The 23,033-nt window shown below is 41.8% G+C and overlaps 1 protein-coding gene across 8 annotated transcripts in view; it reads left to right on the top strand.

Annotated features, from left to right (window-relative positions):
• Positions 1 to 23,033, top strand: part of CMKLR2 (chemerin chemokine-like receptor 2) — an 80,006-nt gene that overhangs the window by 16,915 nt on the left and 40,058 nt on the right. For 5 of the 8 annotated variants that reach the window (XM_053905632.1, XM_053905642.1, XM_019446260.2 and 2 more), the window contains exon 1: positions 18,608 to 18,795. The gene's annotated coding sequence lies outside the window, so the exon portion shown is untranslated. Of the gene's footprint in view, positions 1 to 1,031; positions 1,113 to 5,981; positions 6,023 to 18,577; positions 18,796 to 23,033 lie in introns of those variants that run through there. The other 3 variants (XM_053905643.1, XR_008423298.1, XR_008423296.1) reach the window with 3 other exon arrangements.

The following is a 23,033-nucleotide window of genomic DNA, read 5'->3' on the forward strand; positions in this document are numbered from 1 at the left end:
CTGACACCCCTACTTCTCTTTAAATCTTTTAGTTTAGTATTAGGACACTGGAGTATTTTAATTACCCAGGTATCATAAGATTGAAACTGTAAGTACGTGAGCATGCATTGATAACTAACACAACAATTTTTCCATGATCATCACCTTACTCACTACTAACATAAGATTTTTGACCCACCCACTTTCCCATTGTCATACCTGGTAAAATTAACAAGGGTTCCTTTACTTATCTAATACCCAGTGCATATGAAAATTAATCTGATTGTCAAAAAAGCAGTCAGGATTCAAATAAGGTCAACACATTTTATTTGGTTATGATGTCCCTTAATTCTCTTTTATTTTATAATATTTTTTCTTACCCCTTTCTTCCTCACACTTACAGATTTGTTGGCAAATCATTTATCCTTTAGAATGTAACGTACTTTGAATGTGGCTGATTGCTTTCTCATAATGTCACTTAAAAATTTTTTTTAATGTTTACTTATTTTTAAGAGAGAGAGGGAGAGAGAGAGAGAGAGAGAGAGAGAGCGTGAGTAGGGGAGGGGCAGAGAGACAGGGAATCATAGAATCTGAAGCAGGCTCCAGGCTCTGAGCTGTCAGCACAGAGCCGAACGTGGACTCGAACTCCAATTCACAAACCATGAGATCACGATCTGAGCCAAAGTCAGATGCTTAACCAGCTGAGCCACCCAGCCACCCCTCCCGTAATGTCATTTAACTTTTTATCCATCCCCTGCATTTTCTAGAAAGCAATAGTTACATCCAGAGACTTGATTAGATTTGGTTCGATATATTTTAGGCAGGATTATTCCACAGTGATGCTGGGCCATTATCTGTACTAACATTAATTGTAGACTGCAGTTTAAAACTTCTTTGCAAGCTCTTAAATTATATTCCATAAGGATGTGCAGGCAAAAGATTATATTTTAAAGTCTCTTAAAGTGCTTTTTTTTCTGTGTGTGTATATGCTACCAGCTTGACATACAGTTAGGTTCATTAATTTCAGTTTGTTTTCGATTTTTTTTTTTTAGGTAAGCTCTACGCCCAGTGTTGGTCTTGAACTCATGACCCCGAGATCAAGAGTTGTGTGTTCTGCCCACTGAGCCAAACAGGTACCCCAGTTCATTTTTAATTTTAAAGGATTGTTCTTGAAGGCCACCAGAATATGTCACCCCAAAATATGCCACAGGGACATATTGGATAATTTGTACTAAAGGCATTTGAGAAAGAGCCGGTACAAGAAAAACACTCTGACCCTCCTATGTCCTCCTGAAAGCAGGAGATAAATTTCTCATGTGAAAAGATGCCCTCCCTGTGCCAGGAGGAGAGAAGACACTCTTACTGGAGACAGGGGATTTGGGGCCAAGAGATGGGTACACACAAACCTTGTTCACCTAACTCTTATCTTCCTAATTAATACTTCCCCATTTCCCACCCTTAGCTGAAACCCAGTTTTTCACAAATTTCTGCTTATGTTGTCTAAAAGGTATAAAATGTCCTGCTCTGGTCACATCGAGGCTTCATTCCCTTGTGGAGGTTCCACTGTAAGTGTAAAGACTTAATAAAATTTTATACTTTTCTCTTGTTAATCTTTCAGGATTATGTCAGTTTAACTCTTGGACCCGGCCAGAGACCCAAAGAGGATATTTGGGTCTTTAATATTCTTTTCATTTGATTCAATGTTTTTAAATTGTTTAAAACAATATGGTTTTTAACAAAGATTCTTTAATCAAACTTTAGTCAGTGGCACCTGGGTGGTTCATTTGGTTAAGCAGTTAAGCAAGCATCTGACTTTGGCTCAGGTCACGATCTCACGTTCTTGAGTTCAAGCCCTGTGTCCGGCTCTGTGCTGATAGTGCAGAGCCTGGAGCCTGCTTCACACTCTGTGGCTCTCTCTCTCTCTTCTCCTCCCCTACGTGCGCTCTCTCTCTCTCTCTCTCTCTCTCTCTCTCTCTTAAAAATAAACAAATAAACATTAAAAAAATTTAAAATAAAAAAAAATTTTAGTCAGGCTCCTGAAACTTCTTCTTGGCCCATCTGTGCACTTCCTTATAAAATCTGGTATTAGCAAGAACCTTGCTAATTCAGCTTAGCGAGAGTCCACTCTCCTCCGTGGGAAGGATCCAAACCACTGTTTGTCTAATATATCATGCAATTTGTCCTTTCTAGGGTGAGTCATGCTGGGTAAACCATACACAAGGACTTGAGAGGTAGACTTAGGAGCAACCAAGCAGCCATATTGCTGTTTCCAAAGTCCATCTAAGTGGATTAAACATCCAGCTTTTTCCTATCCAGTTCTTTCTGAGACTGAAGTTGTTACTCAGGCCTTGCAGATCTCTTTTATGACTTCCCTAGAGGTCATCCTGAAGAAGTTCTCTCCCTTGAGGAGGATGAATAAGCCTGCCAAGGTCTAGAGCCTTGAAATGGGACCTAGGGGCATAGTCCCAAGGCTTGGAAATCGCTTGGTTTCTTGAATGTTGGAGACGAGTCTGCTAGTTTCACACATGTATTAGCTATTTATCATGGTGGGGAATTCTCCTAAGGTGACTTAGCAGGAGTTTTGCTAAAACTGACTTCTACAAGGAAGAATCATTATTGAGGAAAAGGTTCATGGGGAGCCCTAGTAAAGTTTAGTCAAGCAAAGAATCTTGGTCAATATATACACACATACATACATACATACGTGCATACCCTGTCTTCCTCAAAAGATAGCATGCTATAATGCAGTTCTGGACCCACCTTTTAGTACTAACATCTATCTTGCTGAACACTTTCTGTGAGGACAGAGAGATCCTCTTTCTTCCTTTTTCACCTGCGAAAGACTCCATTGTGCAGAAGCACCGTTATCCCGTTGACTTCGGTGTGTCTCCTATAGAGCAGAGCATTGAGTTAGCTTGTACGATGTCACCAAATGGTTTATAATTTTGGAATGTGGTTACCAGTTCTACGCCACATACGTATGACATTTCTGTGAACGGCTGCCATAGAAAACGTTTCCTTCTACTTAAATTATGTCATAGTTGGAATAAGCAAGACGGAATGCTGGGAAAGCAGTAACCTTATCCGTAGCATGGTTTGCACACCATCCTGAACGCTGTTGCTGTGCAAGAAGGTGTCTTAGCACACTGCCAGGAATTTTCAGAGAAACCTGTCTCCAAAGTCCAGTGAGACTCCACTGAAGATGAGGCAAATACGCATTGTCTGGGAGTTGTCTCTGACGTCTTATTGCTGTTTTACAGCTTAACTAAAAACAAGTTGATGCTAACGCAGACTGGGCCGATGCAAAAATGCTCCTCAGCACGTGAACGGTGACCTCACTCGGGGCTCTTGGCAGTGACATCCCCCTGAGGGTTTCAAAGTGACCGTTAGTCACGTGGCCGCCACAGGTTCAGGGGAAGGGCCTTGTGTGTGTTTCCACCATTCAAAATCTTCACACGGAGCCACCGAGTTTGTTCCTATTCTGTGTTGGGATACTGCCATTGTAACCCCAGCACGAGTAGAGAAGCAGGAAACGAGGAGCCAGGCCATCAGGACCTGGCAAAGCTCCACTTTTCTTTCTTCTTTTTTTTTTTAATTTTTAATGTTTTTTATTTATTTTTTGAGAGAGGGAGTAAGCAGGGGAGGGGTAGAGAGAGAGAGGGCAGAGGATCTGAAGCGGGCTCTGTGCTGACAGGCTGACATCAGTGAGCCGGACGCGGGGCTCGAACCCACGAACCATAAGATCACGGCCTGAGCTGAAGTCAACTGCTTCACTGACTGAGCCACCCAGGCGCCCCCCCCCCCCGCCCCCCGCCAGCTGCACTTTTCTGAATCTACATCCTACCTGACATAATCATTCGGAACGTGAGATGGGATACAATTACATGATTTCTCTCACATCCCAGAAGCAGCCTCAGGAGGTTACAAGCTGTTACCTGCCACTCTCTATACGTACAGGCCACTCTTGTGCTTCCAGCCTTCTGAAGAAAGTCCACCGACTTTCCTTTATGCCTTGCCTTCTTAATCACGTCTGAGCTAGAATCCTCCTGAATAATGAATGTATCAGACAATGAGTTTAGGGAAATAATAATAATACAGAATGTCGACTAATGAGCTATAAAAATGATTGTCCTTGGTTTCTACTCCAAGGACAAAGCAAGATTTTCTTCTAGTTTGTTTTCTTTCATGATAGCCCTCTAGTGTTAGCCCCTATAAGCCAAATAATCACCACATGCCAGGGACTGTATTAGACAAGTCAATTTATGTGTTTTTTCCTTTTTATTTTTTTATTTTATTATTATTATTTGTGTGTGTGTGAGAGAGAGAGAGAGTATGCACATAAGCAGGGCAGAGAGAGGGAGGGAGAGAGAGAATCTTAGGCAGACTCCATGCTCAGCAAGGAGCCCAATGCGGGGCTCGATCCCACAACCCTGGGATCCCACAAGCCTCGAACCCACGAACCGTGAGATCATGACCTGAGCCGAAATCAAGAGTTTGGGGGCGCCTGGGTGGCTCAGCTGGTTAAGCGTCTGACTCTTGGTGTCGGCTCCATCATGATCTCACGGTTTCACGGGTTCTAGCCCCACATCAGGCCCTGTGCATCGGGCTCTGTGCTGACGATGCAGAGCCTACTTGGGTTTCTCTCTCTCCCTCTCTCTCTCTCTGCCCCTCCCCCACTCGCACTGTCTCTGTCTCTCTCAAAAATAAATAAATGTTAAAAAAAAAAAGAGAGTTTGACACTCAACCAACAGAGCCACCCAGGCACCCCTTTCTTTTTCATTCCATTCTAACAAAAACACTGTGAGGTAGATTCTCAGGTTTTTGGTTTGTTTCACAAACAAACTTATTCAGGTTACTTCACAAAATGAGACTTTGTTATAATGATCCTTTGAATGATGAAGGTGTCATCATTTTTCAAGGATTCTAATATGGTGTGGGAAAAGTGAGCTACACTTGGGATAACATATAACAACAAACTCAAAGTAATAGTGACCTAAACTCATTCAAGGCTTATATCTCTCAAGAAACAGTAAGTTTGGGGAGGGAAAATGTTGCTGACTTCCCTTGAGTGCCTCAAGAAGTTCAAGGCTGGGGCGCCTGGGTGGTTCAGTCGGTTAAGCGGCCGACTTCAGCTCAGGTCACGATCTCGCGGTCCGTGAGTTCGAGCCCCGCGTCGGGCTCTGGCCTGATGGCTCAGAGCCTGGAGCCTGCTTCCGAGTCTGTGTCTCCCTCTCTCTCTGACCCTCCCCCGTTCATGCTCTGTCTCTCTTTGTCTCAAAAATAAATAAAACGTTAAAAAAAAAATTTAAAAAAAAAAAAGTTCAAGGCTTAGGGGTGTGTGGGTGGCTCGGTCGGTTAAGCATCCGACTTCGGCTCAGGTCATGATCTCACGGTTTGTGGGTTCGAGGCCCACATCAGGCTCTGTGCTGACAGCTCAGAGCCTGGAGCCTGCTTTGGATTCTGTGTCTCCCTCTCTCTCTGACCCTGCCCCCCTCATGCTCTATCTCTCTCTCAAAAATAAATAAACATTAAAAAAAAAAAAAAAGCTCAAGGCTGAGACCTCCAGGATTCTAGACTTTTTGTAACTTCTTCCCTGCACTTCTTGTTCCATTATAGTTCCAAAAAGCGGCTGAAGCTTCATTCATCTTGTTGACCTTCCAAGGCATACCTCTGAAACACAGCCAGCTTTCCTTGAAGCCCCAGCCAATGTTTTCCACATAAATCTTAGTGGCCATTCTCAGCTTCAGGGCAAGCTGGGAAATGTAGTGTTTTATCTGGATACACTGCTGTCCTAAATAAAATTGTGGCTCTGGTGATGAGAAAGAAGGAAGGAATGGATTTTGAGGAGGCAATTGTGGTCACTGCTACTAAGTGAATAGGTGCTAATAGCACCTCATCAACAGATAATTTAACTGGAAAGTACCTAGGGCAAGGCATAATAGATGACGAGTAATAAAGAACATAAGCATGTATTGAGACCTTACTGTTTATGTGCTTTACAGATACTGTCTCATTGGAACCTGACGACAACACTGGGATACAGGTAATATCATTATCATTCGCCAGATAAGAAAACCAGGGTTTGGGGAATTTCTGAAACTTGCTGAAAGCCATTCAGCCAATTAGTGGGAGAGCAGTCAGAACTAGAATCCAGGTTCTCTTAAAGCCCAGATTTTGCAGTCAATATGTGCTGGTTTCCCCTCTCGCCCTGCATCAAATGACTGATCACAAAATCTAGAGTCTGTTCTAGAGAGCAAAGACCCCTCCTAGAAAATGTGTGGTCAACACCTTTCTCAGGACTCTTGATCTCAAAGTGCAGTGTTACTTAATCAATCCGACTCGGCTTTTTCTCCCAGCGAATGATTTTTCAATACCATGTCCATATTCTGTTTTGGCCACGAGTGCCCCGGTCTTAGCATTGATCACCTTTATGTGTACTGGCACCATAATGGTTTGGGGGCAGTTTTCCCAGGTAAGTTCCCAAGTGTGACATTTACTGCAATACTTTGGTAGCTGAAATCACAGGAAAGAAAATAAAATATTAAGTATGCTCTTTAAAGTGCCATAAATTTGTATTCATTGGCGAGAGCTCCTGAACTCTAACTGAAGCTATAAACTTGCAACTCTGTTGCTAACTGACTCTGGAGGATGCAAGAGAAGCTTTCATTTTCCCACCTAATATGCTTATAATTCAACAAAATTTCTTCTCACTTTGCTTCCTGGACCTCATAAAATTTAAATGGAAATATTAAATGGTTTAATAACTGGGCAACACCAAACAGCATGCTTGGCGTGACTTAGCATTTTAAAAATATGGAGTCTCATTATATTAAATGTGTCTCATTATTGTAATTATGCTGCTACAAATGTAGTGGATAACACATCACATCATTATTTAATTTTATGGAAAAGCTTTCTGAGTTATTTGTTGACAGAAAAAGTACCAGATTCTGTTTCTATTTGCTTAAATTGCAGCCCGCGCTAGGGTTTTGTGGTTTTTTTTTTTTTTATTTCCTGTGCTAGGATTTTATATTTCATTTCAGTAGTTCATAAAATACGCTTATCTCTGGGATCCAGCTTGATAGTGCTTTATTTTAGCATAGGATCCCAGGAATTGCTTTGAAGATAGGACTCTCGTTTTCTAGGATGGCAATAAAATTGCCACTTTTTAACTCTCATTTTCTAGGATGGCAGTAAAATTGCCACTTTTTAAAATGCCTTAAAGAACATCTGTAGAGTATGATATTATGCAGTCATTAAAAATATGGTTTTGAATAATATATAATGACATGGAAAAATGCTCATAGTGTAAGTAAAATGGTCAGGTCACAAAATTGCAAGTACAAACTAATCTCGCATAATATTTTTAAAATATAGAAATTTGGGGGACGCCTGGGTGGCTCAGTCGGTTAAGCTTCTCACTTTGGCTCAGGTCACGGTGTCATAGTTCATGAGTTCGAGCCCCATGTTGGGCTTTCTGCTGTCAGCACAGACTCCTCCTCAGATCCTCTGTCCTCCTCTGTCTCTGCCCCTCCCTGGCTCATTTTCTCTCTTTCTCAAAAATAAATAAACATTAAAAATAAATAAATAAATAAATAAATAAATAAATAAATAAATAAAATATAGAAATTAAAAAAAATTACAAATAGAGGCACCTGGCTGTTTCAATCGGTGGAGCATGCAACTCTCAATCTCTGGGTTGTGGGGTCGTCCCTTCGAGCTCCATGCTGGGGGAAGAGATTATGTACAAAAATTAATTAATTAACTAATTAATTAAAGTATACAACTATGCCAAAATGTCATGGGTTTACTCTCTAAATGGTGGAGATTGGAGTGATTTTAATCGTCATGTTATGTTCTTTTCTATTTTCTGAAAATTCTGTGATAATCATTCTGATTCTTTAATTGAGAAATGTTAATTATTCTGGCATGGGTTAATTATTCTGAATGGGTGGGTGGTGTGGAAGGTATTATGGTGTGGCATCGACTACAAAGCAACGAAGTCTAAACAAAGCAGCTGATATCTCATTCCATGGACAGTTTCAGTCCAAGGATACCCAGCATCTTCAAAGACCATAGTAAAATTAGTGGCCTGGACCCCTTTCTAGCCTCTCCGGTAACTCCACCTGGACCTCTGCCTCTCCTGGCAAATCAGGTTGTCTTGGGCAGGACCTTCGTGTTCCATTCTTTCTATCCACATTGCTGCTGCGAAGTTGGTCCCTTGCTCCCTGCACTGTCTTTCTTTGTGCTGGCTACTTAGCCTGAGGTCTTCTCTGCCTGACCTGTCCACTGAAACATATTTTTTAAAAATAATCTCTATGCCCTATGTGGGGCTCAAACCCATGACCTCAAGGTCAAGAGTCACATGTTCCACTGACTAAGCTAGACAGGCATCCCTTTTCGAATGTCTTTTCAAAATTCAGTATGAGACCAGGAGTTCTACTGTAATAGGTATATAGTTGCACTTTGGAAGATTTAAAAGTTCTTTTCCCCTGCTGGGTATTTATCCAAAGAAAATGAGAACATGAATTTGAAAAGATATAGGCACCCCTATGCCTATTGCAACATTATTTACAATAGTCAAGATATGAGAACAACCTAAGTTTCCATTGATAAATAGATGAAGAAGATGTGGAATACACACACACACACACACACACACACACACACACACGCACTTGAATATTACTCGGCCATAAAAAAGAATGAGATCTTGCCATTTGCGACAACATGGATGGGCCTAGAGGATATTACGTGAAGTGAAATGAATCAGACAGAGAAAGACAAACACCATTTGATTTCACGTACATGTGGAATCTAAAGAACAAAACAAATGAAGAAACTGAAAAAGAAAGGCAGAAACAGACCTACCAATGGGGGGAACAAACTGGTGGTTGCCAAAGGGGAGGGGGGGTGAGAAGATGGGCAAAATGGGATGAAGGGCTGTGGGAGGCACAGGCTTCCAGTTATGAAATGAGTAAGTCACAGGGATGAAAGGAATACATCATGCAGAATACAGTCAATGGTATTTAATAGCATAATATGGCAGCACGTGGCAGCTAGACTTGGGGTGAGCACAGCATAATGCGTAGACTTGTTGAATCACTGTGTCCTTCGCCTGAAACTAATGTAACGGTATGTGTCAACTACACCGAAAGTAAAAAAACAAAAAAATGAAACAGTGAAAAACGTGCTGGAGATCTAGGTCCTGACAGTGTGAATACTGAACTACTAAACTGTATATCTAAAAATGGTTAAGATGGCAAATTTTATGTTACGTGTTTTTTAACCACAATTTTATAAAAGAAAAACAACTTTTTAATTTTTTTAAAAACAAATGCTCCAACAGCCACAGAAAAAACCGAGTGCTTCTGAGCGCATCTTGCTGAGTCTATGAGGTTATTGAAACATATGCCACCCCCAAATATGCCACTTTGGTGTAAGGATTATTTTGAGTTGAAAGCAATTAAGAAACAGCAGACGCCGAAGGGATTCTCTGTTCTCCCTCCTTCTGCTTAAAGACAGGACATAAATTCGCCTTTGTAAAGGTAACAAATTTCCCCTTTATAAAAGAGTCTCGGGGCGCCTGGGTGGCTCAGTCAGTTAAGCGTCTGACTTTGGCTCAGGTCACCATCTCACAGTTGTGAGTTCAAGCCCCGCGTCAGGCTCTGTGCTGACAGCTCAGTGTGGAGCCTGCTTCAGATGCTGTGTCTGCCTCTCTCTCTGCCCCTTCCCTCCCCCCTTCATGCTCTCTCTCTCTCTCTCTCTCTCAAAAATAAACTTAAAAAAAAAAAAAATTGTCTCCCTTCATGTACCAGGAAGAGCACTAATCCCATTCACAAGGGCTCTGCCTCATGACCCAATCACCTCTCGTAGGCCCCCCCTCTCCTATCACTTTCTGGGTGGAGAGTTAGGACTTAACATATGAATCTTGCCGTGGGGGGTGGACACAAACATTCAGACTGTAGCACTTACTAAAACAACCCTTATCTACCATACATTTTTAGTCAGCTTCCCCAAACTTATCACCCCCAGAAGTCCGCCTCCCCTTCTCCTTTTGTCTCTCACTTCTCCACAATGAAACACCCTTTGTTAAAATGTACATAAGTTCCCAGGCCTAACTGCTTTTTTTTATGTCTTACTAACAATTTGACTGCACATCCATTGGTTGCTGTCTGATATAATAATATTTCATGCAAATAGCTATCCAGTGACAAGGCTCAGGACATGCTACCCCAAAATATGGCACCTTGACATATTGAATATATTAAGCATGAAGGAATTTGCGAAAGAGCGTGGGCAGCAGGAAGAACCTTCTGACCTTCTCCTGAAGCAGGTCCTGAAAGCCTTGTGGGAAAGGCGCCCTCCCTATACTTGAGGAAAGTATATCCATCTTTACATCCATGACACCAGGAGGAATTTGAACAAAGGGGCCTTGCTGTTCCCCCAGTTTATACACTTTGCTCATACCCTTCTTTGTCCCACCACATTTTTTTCATGACTTTTCATTCTTCATGAAACCTGGCATAAAACACTCTTCAGGTCTTTATTTCCTTATGAAGGTCCCATGACCTTAAAACTTATATTAAATAAATGTGTATGCTTTTCTCTTGTTAATCTGTCTTTTCTCCCAGGAACCCCACTTAAATGGATAGGAGAAAAAGATACTTCTCTACATCAGCAATTAGTAATTGAATTTTAATGAAACTGATCTGTCTGCAGAAGGTACAATTTAGGCAACTACTAAATCACATCATTGCTGTAATACTTTTACTTCTTGAATCAGTCTTTCATTTTATTATTATTATTTTTTTTAAAGATTTTACTTTTAAGTAACCTCTACACCCAATGTGGGGCTTGAACTCACAACCCTGAGATCAAGAGTCACATGCTCTACAGACTGAGCCAGCCGGGTGCCTCCAATCTTTCATTTTTTTGATTAATTAATTAATTGAGTAATTTTTTAAAATGTTTTTATTTATTTTTGAGACAGAGAGAGACAGAACATGAGCAGGGGAGGGGCAGAGAGAGGGAGACACAGAATCCAAAGCAGGCTCCAGGCTCTGAGCTGTCAGCACAGAGCCTGATGCAGGGCTCGAACTCACAAGCTGTGAGATCATGACCTGAGCTGAAGTCAGACACTCAACCGACTGAGCCATCCAGGTGCCCCAAGTAAGTAATTTTTATAGAGAGATAATTAGGGGGAGAGGGGCAGAGTGAGAATCCTAAGCAGGCTCCACACTCAGTGCAGAGCCCCACCTTGGGCTCGATCCCACGACCCACTCTGAGATCACAACTTGAGCTGAAATCAAGAGTTGGATGCTCAACTGACTGAGCCACCCAGGCGTGCCATCCCAGTCTTTCATTTTAAAACAATTTTTAAAAACGATTTTCAATTTTATGGGGCGCCTGGGTGGTTCAGTTGGTTAAGCGTCTGACTTTGGCTCAGGTCATGATCTCATGGCTTCTGAGTTCAAGCCCCCGTCGGGCTCTGTCCTGACAGCTCAGAGCCTGGAGCCTGCTTTGGATTCTGTGTCTCCCTCACTCTCTGCCCCTCCCCCACTCATGTGCACTCTCGCTCTCTCTCAAAAAATAAACATTAATATATATGTGTGTGTGTGTGTAATGATTTTCTATTTTAAAAGTTTTATCCAAATTCAGTTAAAAAAGAAAAAGTTTTGAACTAAAAATTTACATTTGCCGAACAAAATATACCACACCTTGCAGCTCTCCCTTTCTTTCACTGTTTCCCATTTTAAATATAACTAAAAGCTCCAAGTGGTGGCATGGAATGTAGAAATGGAAACGACTTAAATTCTGTTTCTTGATTTTTACCATGTGCTTTCGCTGTGTGTTTCAAATCTATAGTTTAAATGTAAGCGTACGTAGTATCACAGTGAGGAAACAGGAACTGTACCGATTTGGAACCATTACCAATTTCATCTCAAAAGAAAGCAGAACTGAAGCCACGCCTGGCACTGGGGATGTCTCTATAATTGGGAGCTTTTCCAGTTTACTTCCATGTAAACTACATCGTCTATTAAAAAATAAGTAACGAGAGACAAAACATAAGAGACTCTTAAATACAGAGGGTTGCTGGCAGGGTGTTGGGTGGGGGGATGGGCTGAAGGGGCTAGGGCCATTAAGGAGGACACTTGTTGGGATGAGCACTGGGTATTATATGTAAGTGATGAATCACTAAATTCTATTCCTGAAAAAAAAAGTTTATTAATTTAAAAATTAAAATAAGAACAAGTAATAAACTTTCATGTAAAACACCTTGTAGGGGCGCCTGGATGGCTCAGTCCATTGGGCGTCCGACTTTGGCTCAGGTCATGATCTCGCGGTCTGTGAGTTCGAGCCCCACGTCGGGCTCTGTGCTGACCACTCAGAGCCTGGAGCCTGTTTTGGTTTCTGTGTGTCCCTCTCTCTCTGACCCTCCCCCGTTCATGCTCTGTCTCTGTCTCAAAAATAAATAAACGTTAAAAAAAATTTTTTTTAAACACCTTGTAAAATAAAATGTGTGTGTGTGTATATATATATGTACATAATATATTGGATATACTATATATGTAAAATTAAACTCATAGTTCTCAAAGCAATTCTTTAAACCTTGAGCCAACAAAAGGATTTTTGAGAGGAGTGTTTCATCACTGACCTTGTTCAGCATTGCTGGCACGCGGTGATCACACAAAAAGCAGAAGGGCTTTAATTGGTTTCATTATTGTTTTTAAATTCCCTACAGACAGTGCCCTCCCTATTGCCTGCACCTGGGCAGTCTGCGCCCCATGTCCCTCCTTTGGCATATCGCTGATCCTAGTTAAGCAGGTTAAAGTTGGTTGTGTTAATTTAATCACATTTTGTAATGCGTTCAGGTTTTACTAGGGAAATGCAGAGGATTCATTTTTATTTACAAAAACAAACAGACCTAAAATTCCTCATGTGGTTAAAAATGATTGCCTGATGACCTCTCTGTGTACTCAATTTCCCTAAATTGAAGAAATTCAACAGGAAAAGAATTAGAAAGGAGCACGGGTTGAAAGGGCAAATTCCTGGAGGGTCAGATGGATATTGTCCAGGAGTCGGGAGGGCAGGAGAAAGGGACAGAGCCGGAAAGCAGCGCCTTGCTGACGGTACCGGGAACCACCGCTACCCGGCCTCCTCCGACGGTGTCCTTTTGGGACGCAGACCCATTGTTTCCCGGCTCTGTCCAGTTTTCCACGAGGAGATGATCATCAGGACGGCGATGTGACATCTCCTGATTTTTAAATGATGGAAATTAATTCAAACTCTGGAAAACACTGTGCAGCAGGAACAAAACGCGTGTGCAGCTGCAGCAGGCCCCCGGGCTACCAATTTCCTAATGAAAAATGCAAATAGTGATTGAACCAGTTACAGAAGTCGAGAAAATATGCTTTATTCTGTGATCCTTTTCCTTCCCCAAAATGTGACATTTTAGAAAAATACAGATGTACTGACATCATACCCATAATCAGCAGTTTAACGAGAAAAGTAGCATAATTAGAGTAGATGGTTGGGAGGGGCCTGAATTCCCAGAGCAGTCCTTTCTCTTGAATCAGGACCAAGCATGGTGTCACCCAGATGCCTGTTGACTAAGTGACATACGGCAGATTGATTTAACCACTGGCAAACCACATTTCTTTTTCCAGGGCAGTAAGTGAACAAGGTTATTTACTTCCCTTGGTTACAAAAAGAGGAAATACTTCTTCCAAGAATTAGAGTGGCTGCGACCAGTTCTCCCAGAGAAATTATTAACCCAGAGCCCTGAAGCCTTTGCCCACATGCCTCACTGCAGAGGCCTCACTGCACCAGCTCGACGCAGGGACCTTCTGAGAGGGGGTCGCTCCACTCTGCAAAAGCTTCAGGCCCTCAGCATCTGAGATGTCGTAGTGAAGAGAACCAGTCTAAATCCTTCTATGTAGATCTCATTTGATTTGTCATTTGGCATATTAAAAGAGAAGGTTTATTCAAATAAGAGATAACAATACAAGCGTTCCCCACATTTCCGCAGGTAATTAGACCTTTGTGTATTTCAATTAAAAAGATGTATAGCTAAATCCTCCAACAGACTTCCTGAGCATCCTCCAGGCTCAGTTCCTGCAGGGGCCATATGGAATTAAAAGCAAGAATTTGGAGAAGGGCTTTGTCCTTAATGGCCTTTCAGAATTCTCTGCTTTAAGTGGCATAAAAGCTGCCGTGTTTGGTCAGGTTAGCCTGGCTCATCAATGTGACCTCTCAGAGCCACTGAGTCTGCGCCTGTGAGTCCATTTCAGAGTCTAGGAAAAGCTTTGCATGGTTCCAGCCTCACTGCTCAACATATAAAGGCCCCCAAATTTAATCTCTGACCCTGAAGAAACAGGCCGAAGAAGGGCATGTAAACAAAGAGACAGTCGTCTCTCTCTATGACCAGAGAAAAAATGAAAAGAAGTGAAGTTTTCCCATTTTTCACAAACCATCTTCTTTTTTTTTAAAGTTTATTTATTTTGAGAGAGAGAGAAAGAGAGAGAGAGAGAGAGAGAGAGAGAGAGAGAGAGCAAGCAGGGGGGAGGGGCAGAGAGAAAGGGAGAGAGACAGAATCCCAAGCAGGATACAAATCTGGGGCTCGAATTCATGAACCTGAACCAAAAGCAAGAGCTTAACCAACTGAGCCACCCAGGTGCCCCACAAATCAGCTTCTTTAATAAGAAAATGTCTGCTTGTATATTATCTCTTTTCCAATGTTCTAGGCTGAATTCTTTTTCTTTTTTTCTTTTAAATAAACAGTGACAACAAAAAGTTTAGAAATTATCGTTAACAAAATCAATGTGGCCTCACTGTATTTTCCCAAATATCTACTTCTGAAATTTCTATCATCAGAGTACTCGGGTGTTTGGGGCAAGTAACCTATTTTAACATCAAACAAGAAAGGAAAAGAATAACGATCTTGATCTTATCAAAAGAAGGGAGACCAAGTGGCTGACCCTAATGTTTTTTCTGGTGGGGTTGGGGTGCGGAGAGGGGATGGCCATATTAAAATTGCCTGACCCATTCTAACTATTAGAGCTTCACTAAATTAATACAAAGCTTTTCTTTTAAAATGTCATCTTTTCCAAAGAACGATTCTCTAACAGTGAAATTTCAAGCATCAGTGAAGAAAAGTTCTTTAAGAGAGGCATACCGTTAACCAAAAAATATGATAGAGGCACTTCATATCTTCTCTTCTGGGCCAAGGTGGCCCTACAGACCTGCTTACACACACATGCCCCTCTCAAAGGACCCCTTGAAATCCTACCCCCAAAAGGCTTCAGAGAATTTGCTATGATTTAGAATGTGGTGACACTGTCCTGAAATCCTTTTTTTTTTTTAAATTTTTTTTTAACGTTTATTTATTTTTGAGACAGAGAGAGACAGAGCATGAACAGGGGAGGGTCAGAGAGAGGGAGACACAGAATCTGAAACAGGCTCCAGGCTCTGAGCTGTCAGCACAGAGCCCGACACGGGGCTCGAACTCATGGACCGCAAAATCATGACCTGAGCCGAAGTCGGCCGCTTAACCGACTGAGCCACCCAGGCGCCCCTTTTTTTAAAAAATTTTTTTTAACGTTTATTTATTTTTTTGACAGAGAGAGACAGAGCATGAACAGGGGAGGGTCTGAAATCCTTTTATGTGGCAGAAGTTACTCCTGCCCCTTCCCCCCTACTCACTCAATTCCAGAAACATCTCTTCTCATAGACAGATAGGCTAATGGTTAAGTCTCTTTAATTAAAAAAATTTTTTCTGTAATGTTCATTTATTTCTGAGAGAGAAAGAGAGAGAGCACGCTTGGGAGGGGTAGAGAGAGAGAGAACCCAAAGCAGGTTTGGTGCTGTCTGCACAAAGCCTGATGTGGGGCTCGAACTTCTGAACCAGGAGATCATAAGCTGAGCTAAGGTCAGAGGCTCAACCAACTGAGCCATCCAGGTGCCCCCAATTGGTTAAGTCTCTTAAAAGCATGGTGTTTGGAGACTGAATGCTCAGGACAACTATGCAACATCCAGTAGAGGCTCTGTTAAGCCATCTCCATTGAAGTGACTCACCAGCTCAGCCAATACACCTAGTAGCCTGGCTGATGTCCACTGCATCTATTGCATGCGTGGGGTGGCAAGTAAGTTATCTCTAGTGCACGTGAGCCCTTCAGCTTCAACTGCTTTTGAATAATGGATCAACTATAAGGCATCATGTTACGATGTCCAAGGGGAGCTCTCTCAAATGCATGGCAAACTATAGGGTTCATTAGCGGAGAGATTTTATTTACTGCTCCTGATTGTTTGGTAGCAATTTCAAAGCTAAGTAAGCATATGTTTCACTTCTGTGGTTTCAAAGCTAAGCAAGCGTATGTTTCACTTCTGTCGTTTTCAGAGGTAACTAAAACATTAAAACAAAAATGGTTACACTGGGGCAGTTGGCTTGGCTGGCTCAGTCAGTGGAGCATGTGATGCTTGATCTCAGTTGTGAGTTCGAGCCCCATGTTGGGTGTAGAGATTGCTTACAAATAAAATCCTGGGGGAAGAAATGCTTACGCTTTCCTGGATTTCAGTGCTTAAACTGTGCTTGGTACCTAGTAAGCGTTTGCTAACTGTCCTTTCTCTTATCTTCTCTATCGTTTGCTACTCAATGCTCCCTGCTCTATTGCCAAAAAATACAGTCAAAACTCTGTAAAATAACTAACTCTTCCCCAAATTCTCAAAATGTCTTTTGTGGATGAAATTGTACTTTGGTATGATTACAGAAGTTTACATATAACTATTTTTTAATGTTTTATTTTTATTTTTGAGACACATAGAGAAAATAAGAATGGGGAGTGGGGCAGAAAGAGAAGGGGACAGAGGATAGGAAGCAGGCTCTGCTCTGACAGCAGAGTCTGAGGCAGGGCTTGAACCCATGAACCGCAAGATCATGACCTAGGCTGAAATTGGACGCTCAATTGACTGAGCCACGCAGGTGCCCCATACCTACAACTACTAACAAATGCTAATGTTGCTGATACAAAAGAGTAGGAACTGGTGACTAGATACGAATCTCCAGCAGAGAGCTCTACGACTACCTCCTCCAAAGACCATATTTATGCTCAGATAATACTGAAAAGAAATATGCAAAGATTATTAACAGTGGTTATTTTCTGTGGAATCAAGGGATCGGGCAAATGTTGGAGAGGGTATATCCTTATGGGGTTGAGGGATATATATATATTGAAAAAGCATGTGCACACATCCCCTAGGGTTATTCTGATATGTTCCCTCCTCCCCCCGCCTCCCCCCCCCCCCCACGAGCATTGCTGCTTTAGATTTTCTAGACTTGGTCATGAAAGGGAGGAAAAATAATTTTCCCTCTACCTTTCACTGTTCTTGGCTAAGGCTCCCCCCTGTTAAAAAAAAAAAAAAAAAGATTAACAGGAGGAGAAAAAAAACCCCACTATTTTAATTACATATATACGGGAGCCCCACTAGAATATGAGACTCGAAAGACCAGAAGACTGAGGATTACATACCATCCAGAGGTAAGGAAAGGGATTGGGATCTGGTGCTAAAAGCCGGGGAAGGAAATTCACGGGAAGGTGAGAAGAGGAAATGTTTGGTAAACAAAGGTTGCCTTGCCAAGCAGACAGTCTCTCAGGTGAAAAAGTCATCTCTGGTAATAGCTCGCTTCCTGATACAGTCCCCCTTTCTAATGTAAATTTCCTTTATAAATATAGATTTCCCTTACAAAAGGGTAACTTCCATTCTGTTTTCAGAGCTTCTTGTGTGTCTGCAGTTTCTTAAAAACAATCAGCTCAAAATAATCTTTATGCCACAGAGGCATGTTTTGAGATGGCATATTCTGCTATCCTTCAGTCAAATACAAAATTGCGTTCGTCTCTGGCAGCTCACCTAAGGCTGTTCAATTAGCTGGCCTAACAATGTTTTGTGACCTAATGTTCAATTTCCAATATCACATGATCGAGCTGCTGTTAGAGCTTACAAAAAACACGTTAGCTCTGCAGAGGGAAGCTAACCACCTCAAGGCTTGCCTCCATGTTTCTTATCCTGTGAATTTCTGAATTCTGAGCCTTACCTCAGATACACAGATGTGTTCACATCTGCGGGACCACAGAAGGAGATGAGGGATAAAAAAAAAAAACCAATCCGTCAATTTCCTCGGCTCCTAAGAGCTTTCTCTGGCAGCCCATCTAGATAAAGAAATAAAAACTAAAACACCTAATTAATGTGTGATTACAATTCTCCACTGTCAGAAACACACTTTAACCCGGTAAGTAAAATCTCTCCTAATGAGCCCTACAGTTCGCTGTGCAATTGAAGAGCTCTCCTTTGACATTCTAAGGTTCTTTTCATTCCACCGTCAGAATGAAATTTAACTTGACTTCTCATAAGCAAAAGCCCATCAAACAAAGGAAGGATGGGTGCCCCCCCATCACTTTTCAGCCTGCGGCACTGCAGCCAATAGCAATGGTTTCCATTCAAAAAACAAACCTCAGTTATACACACTTACACGCTGAGCAAAAGAATTAATCTGTGCTGTTTGTTCATCGTTTACTTTTCTCCTGGAATACATGATGCATTTTTGTGGAGGGTGGTGGAGGAAGGGAAGAACCACATTCAAATGAAACCCAACATCACTCTCCTCCAGTGTCATTTCAAAAGCCAGATAAAAGCCAAATGAGGAGGCTGGGAAAGAGTGTACAACGTAGCCGTTCTGAAAACCACCCTCCATTTCATTCTGGAGCGGGGAGGTCACACCCAGGCATCAAAATAGCTTCTCTCCTCAAAGTAAATTAGCTGGTAAGTGCTTTCTTGTTTGTTTTCCTCAGACTGACACATTTGCAGCCGACCTGATGAGGATTTTCTGCAGATGATTTATTTACAAAACAGTATTTTGACTAAGTACCAGCTGGCAGACCAGAAAAAGGACTCCTGATAGTTTAGGAAAAGTTCTATGTGCAGATTCATAGTTTTGGTCCTGTCACAGTTTTTAGGGAAGGTCATAACCAGGTTTGCTACTGCTGCTGATTAAAACCTCAAACCCTGAAAGAGAGAACATGAGGGTGTTGCTCGGGGGAGGGGGTGGGAGGGCACAAAGAACTTTGAGTAATTTCCTCGGCTTTTACCTAGAAAATTACAGCTCATAAATGTGGATTTTAAGTAGTTGTGACTCAGAAATAATCAAACATCATTTGTGGAAAGGCCACTTAGAGAAAACTAGTAGGAGAAAATGGTGCTCTGAGATGAAAATTGATTTCGCCCTCCTTAAATGACAAGGTAGGGGGGAAAGTTCTAAACTGAGCTGTAAATGTGGTTGGTTGGGTTTTTGTTGTTGTGGGTTTTTTTTCCTCCCTTTTAAAGAGGAATAGCTTGTGGTTCTTCAGAACAAACATTTCTTTGTTGTTGCTGCATTTTTGAAATCTCATAATCAATTGCCTGTTAGGATAATTGGTACCTGGGCTCTCCTAATGAAGGACAAATGACTAAATGCAGGGAAATTGCTGGGAGAAAAGGTTTATCTAACGTGATTGTTCTTTTGGGAGGTGGGAGCCAGCTGCTTTTGGTCTAATAGTTTATCCTTTCCTCCCAGTAAAAGCTAATGAAAACCAAATGAAAATTTGATAACTTTCACCAGCAATTATTCTTTCAAATTGGCCCTTTTTCGCTTAAAACAAACTCATCCGCCCAAGCTTCCACAAACTTGTTGCTTAATGAATCCACCAGTGTTTTTTTTGTTTGTTGTGTAGGGGAAAGAAATAAAAGACCAATGGACCTTTCTGTGGGTCTTCAATTACTTAGTTCAAGTAATTCCTCTGACTGAATTAAATTCTCCTCACGTTTTCACATCTTCCTGACACTAGATGCTTTTTCAGTTTTCTCATGGTCTTTATTTATGATTTTACCTGGGACTTCAGTCATTTAGTTTATAACAGAATGTCACATATCTTGTTACTTTACCACTAATTGTCATCTGAGGTAGATATTTAACTGAATATTCCCTTTTCAAAGGCCACAGCACTTGGAGACAACCTATGCGCGTAATTTTGAAAGGAGGAAAGCTGTATGCTCAAAATTATTTTTTCCAAATCATTTACAATTTTTAAAAAATCAGAAGCAGTCAAATATCCAATGGTAGGAGGCTAGTTAAGGATTTCTTATATAGCATCTCAGTGAAATATCTTGCAGGCATTAGGAAATCATAATTTAGAGGATTATGTAGCATCATGAATGGGTGCTTGTAATATTAACAGTATTAATAATATTAATTATGTAAAAAGTAAATGCAGTTAAAAAAACTGAAGTATTCAAAATAGTAGTGGTAATGAGCCTATAATGAGCTTATGATGTGCCGATGGTAAACTGATGGTATGTTAGGGAGGGAAAACTTTACTCTCTTAGGTTCAGTTCTGAAGGCTGGCAAATTAAACTGACTGGAGTGGGGCACCTGGGTGGCTCAGTCAATTAAGCGTCCGACTACAGCTTGGGTCATGATCTCTTGGTTTGTGAGTTGAAGCCCTGCGTCGGGCTCTGTGCTGACAGCTTAGAGCCTGGAGCCTGCTTCAGATTCTGTGTCTCCCTCTCTCTCTGCCCCTCCCCTGCTTGCACTGTCTCTCTCTCAAAAATAAATACACATTAAAAAAAATTTTTTTTAAAAAGAGATGGTTAGAATTTGGGTTTATATACCATCTTAATTAGGAAGTTGAGGGAAGGAAATCATAAGTTATGATTTCCTAATTTATATACCATCCCTTAATAAAGGAATGGGAAAACAAATGATTTTTTAGAAAGATAACTGACTGGGCCCTTGTCTGTTTAGGGGTGGTGTACAGATGTCACCTCTAATAAGGAGTCAGTCTTCCCAGAATGCTCTCCAGGAGGCGCTTTATGACAATTGAGTTATTTGGGGACCTCAGGTGCCTTCTGCTCAAAATAATTTTTAGGGGTGGCTGGGTGGCTCAGTCAGTTAGGTGTCCGACTCTTGATTTCACCTCAGGTCTTGATCTCAGGGTCATGAGTTCAAGCCCTGCATTGGGCTCTGTGCTGGGCATGGAAGCCTACTCAAAATAATAATAATAATAATAGTAATAATTTTTTTTTAATTTTTTTTAACGTTTATTTATTTTTGAGACAGAGAGAGACAGAGCATGAACGGGGGGAGGGTCACAGAGAGAGGGAGACACAGAATCTGAAACAGGCTCCAGGCTCTGAGCGGTCAGCACAGAGCCCGAAGCGGGGCTCGAACCCACGGACCGTGAGATCATGACCTGAGCCGAAGTCGGACGCTTAACCGACTGAGCCACCCAGGCACCCCAATAGTAATAATTTTTATGCCACACTGGTGGATGCTGGGCCTCTTCATGTGATATAGCTCTTCTTTTTTTCCTGAACTTTCTCTAATAGTCTATTACTTTAGTGATTTAAAAACTCTATCATACTGAAAATTCCTATTTTTTCTTCGGTCTTCAGCTTTCATAAAAACCACAAAAAAAGTTAAATATTTGATCTCATGGGGGCTCTTCAGTTCTAATTCAGCTGGTTTCTTTGATAACATTGACTAGTAAAGGTTTCTGCCTTATAAAACTTCTAATGAGAGTAGTGAAGTCTGAAGTAGTATTAGGCACACCTAATAGCATTCTCTTGAATTGCACAGTTTCCAAATATGCTTCAGAGGTGTGAGGGCACATCTTTACACTTGCCATTTTGATTTTGCCTGTCACCGCAGAGCTTTAACACCAACGAAGCTTTTAGCTTGTTTCATGGCTTGAAGCAAACCTTTGGGACCTCAATTCCCTTTTCTCTCAAATAAAACTGATGGGCCAGGTTTCTTCCAGCACCACAATCCACCTCCCCCTGCCTCCGTTTTAAATGTCTGGCTGAGTCACTGCTCAGTGAGATCTATATAATGGATGCTCGTTACATACAGTGCCACATACAGTGGACACCCAATAAATACTGATTGAGGCAACTCTTTCACTCAGACGTTTTTTTCATATTCTTCAATCATCATAATATGCTCTGATTATTCCGTTGATACTCAAATAAGATGAAAAATGCTCTTTTTTTTTTATAAAATTTTTTTTTTAACATTTATTCATTCTTGAGAGACAGAGCATGAGCAGGGGTCGGGCAGAGAGAGAGAGACAGAGGGAGGCACAGAATCCGAAGCAGGCTCCAGGCTCCAAGCTGTCAGCCCAGAGCCCGACGCAGGGCTCAAACCACAAACCGTGAGATCATGACCTGAACCGAAGTCGGAGGCCCAACCGACTGAGCCACCCAGGCGCCCCGAAAAATGCTCTTCATTGTTTAAGAAAATCGTGCCAGTTGGAGCCAAGTATACATGATTCAGGCACAAGTGTTTTGTAAGACATTATGCCATGGTACTGTCAGCCCAATTAATATATTGGTCAGATGAGTAATTAGCAGGTGGAAGGGTAAAGGTTAAATAGGGCCTGGTTTTGCCCGTGGAAGAGTTTCTCTCTGTGAGGGGAACTGACCCGGGGGAAAGCCAGCCATCTGATGTGGACCTCATTGGCCACTCTTGTTCATTATTAAAACATCAATCAACGAACCCCTGTGAACTTCGGTGTCTGAAATATGGCATGCAGCAGCTCTCTGCAGGACATGTGCAAATAAACACATCATTTGTGATAAAGGAATTCAAAAATCAAATAAATAAAGTGTGTTAGGACTTTTGAATGGTTTAAATATTTTTTTGTTTTGTCTTACTCTGTTTCACCTCCATGTGGAAGATGGAAGTTGGGGGGCACCTGGCTGCTTCAGCTGGTAGGGCATGATCTCGAGGCCATGAGTTCGAGCCTCACGTTGAGCGTAGAGATTGCTTAAAAAAAATAAAACCAGCACCAGGGGGTGCCTGGGTGGCTCAGTCGGTTAAGCATCCATCTTCGACTCAGGTCATGATCTCTCGGTTTGTGGGTTCAAGCTTGAGTTGGGGGCTCTATGCTGACAGCTCGGAGCCTGGAGTCTGCTTTGGATTCTGTGTCTCCCTCTCTCTCTGCCCCTCCCCTGCTCATACTCTG

This window comes from Panthera pardus, unplaced genomic scaffold, assembly GCF_024362965.1.
Source record: "Panthera pardus isolate Hobbes unplaced genomic scaffold, ASM2436296v1 HiC_scaffold_10, whole genome shotgun sequence".
NCBI classification, from domain to species: Eukaryota; Metazoa; Chordata; class Mammalia; order Carnivora; family Felidae; genus Panthera; species Panthera pardus.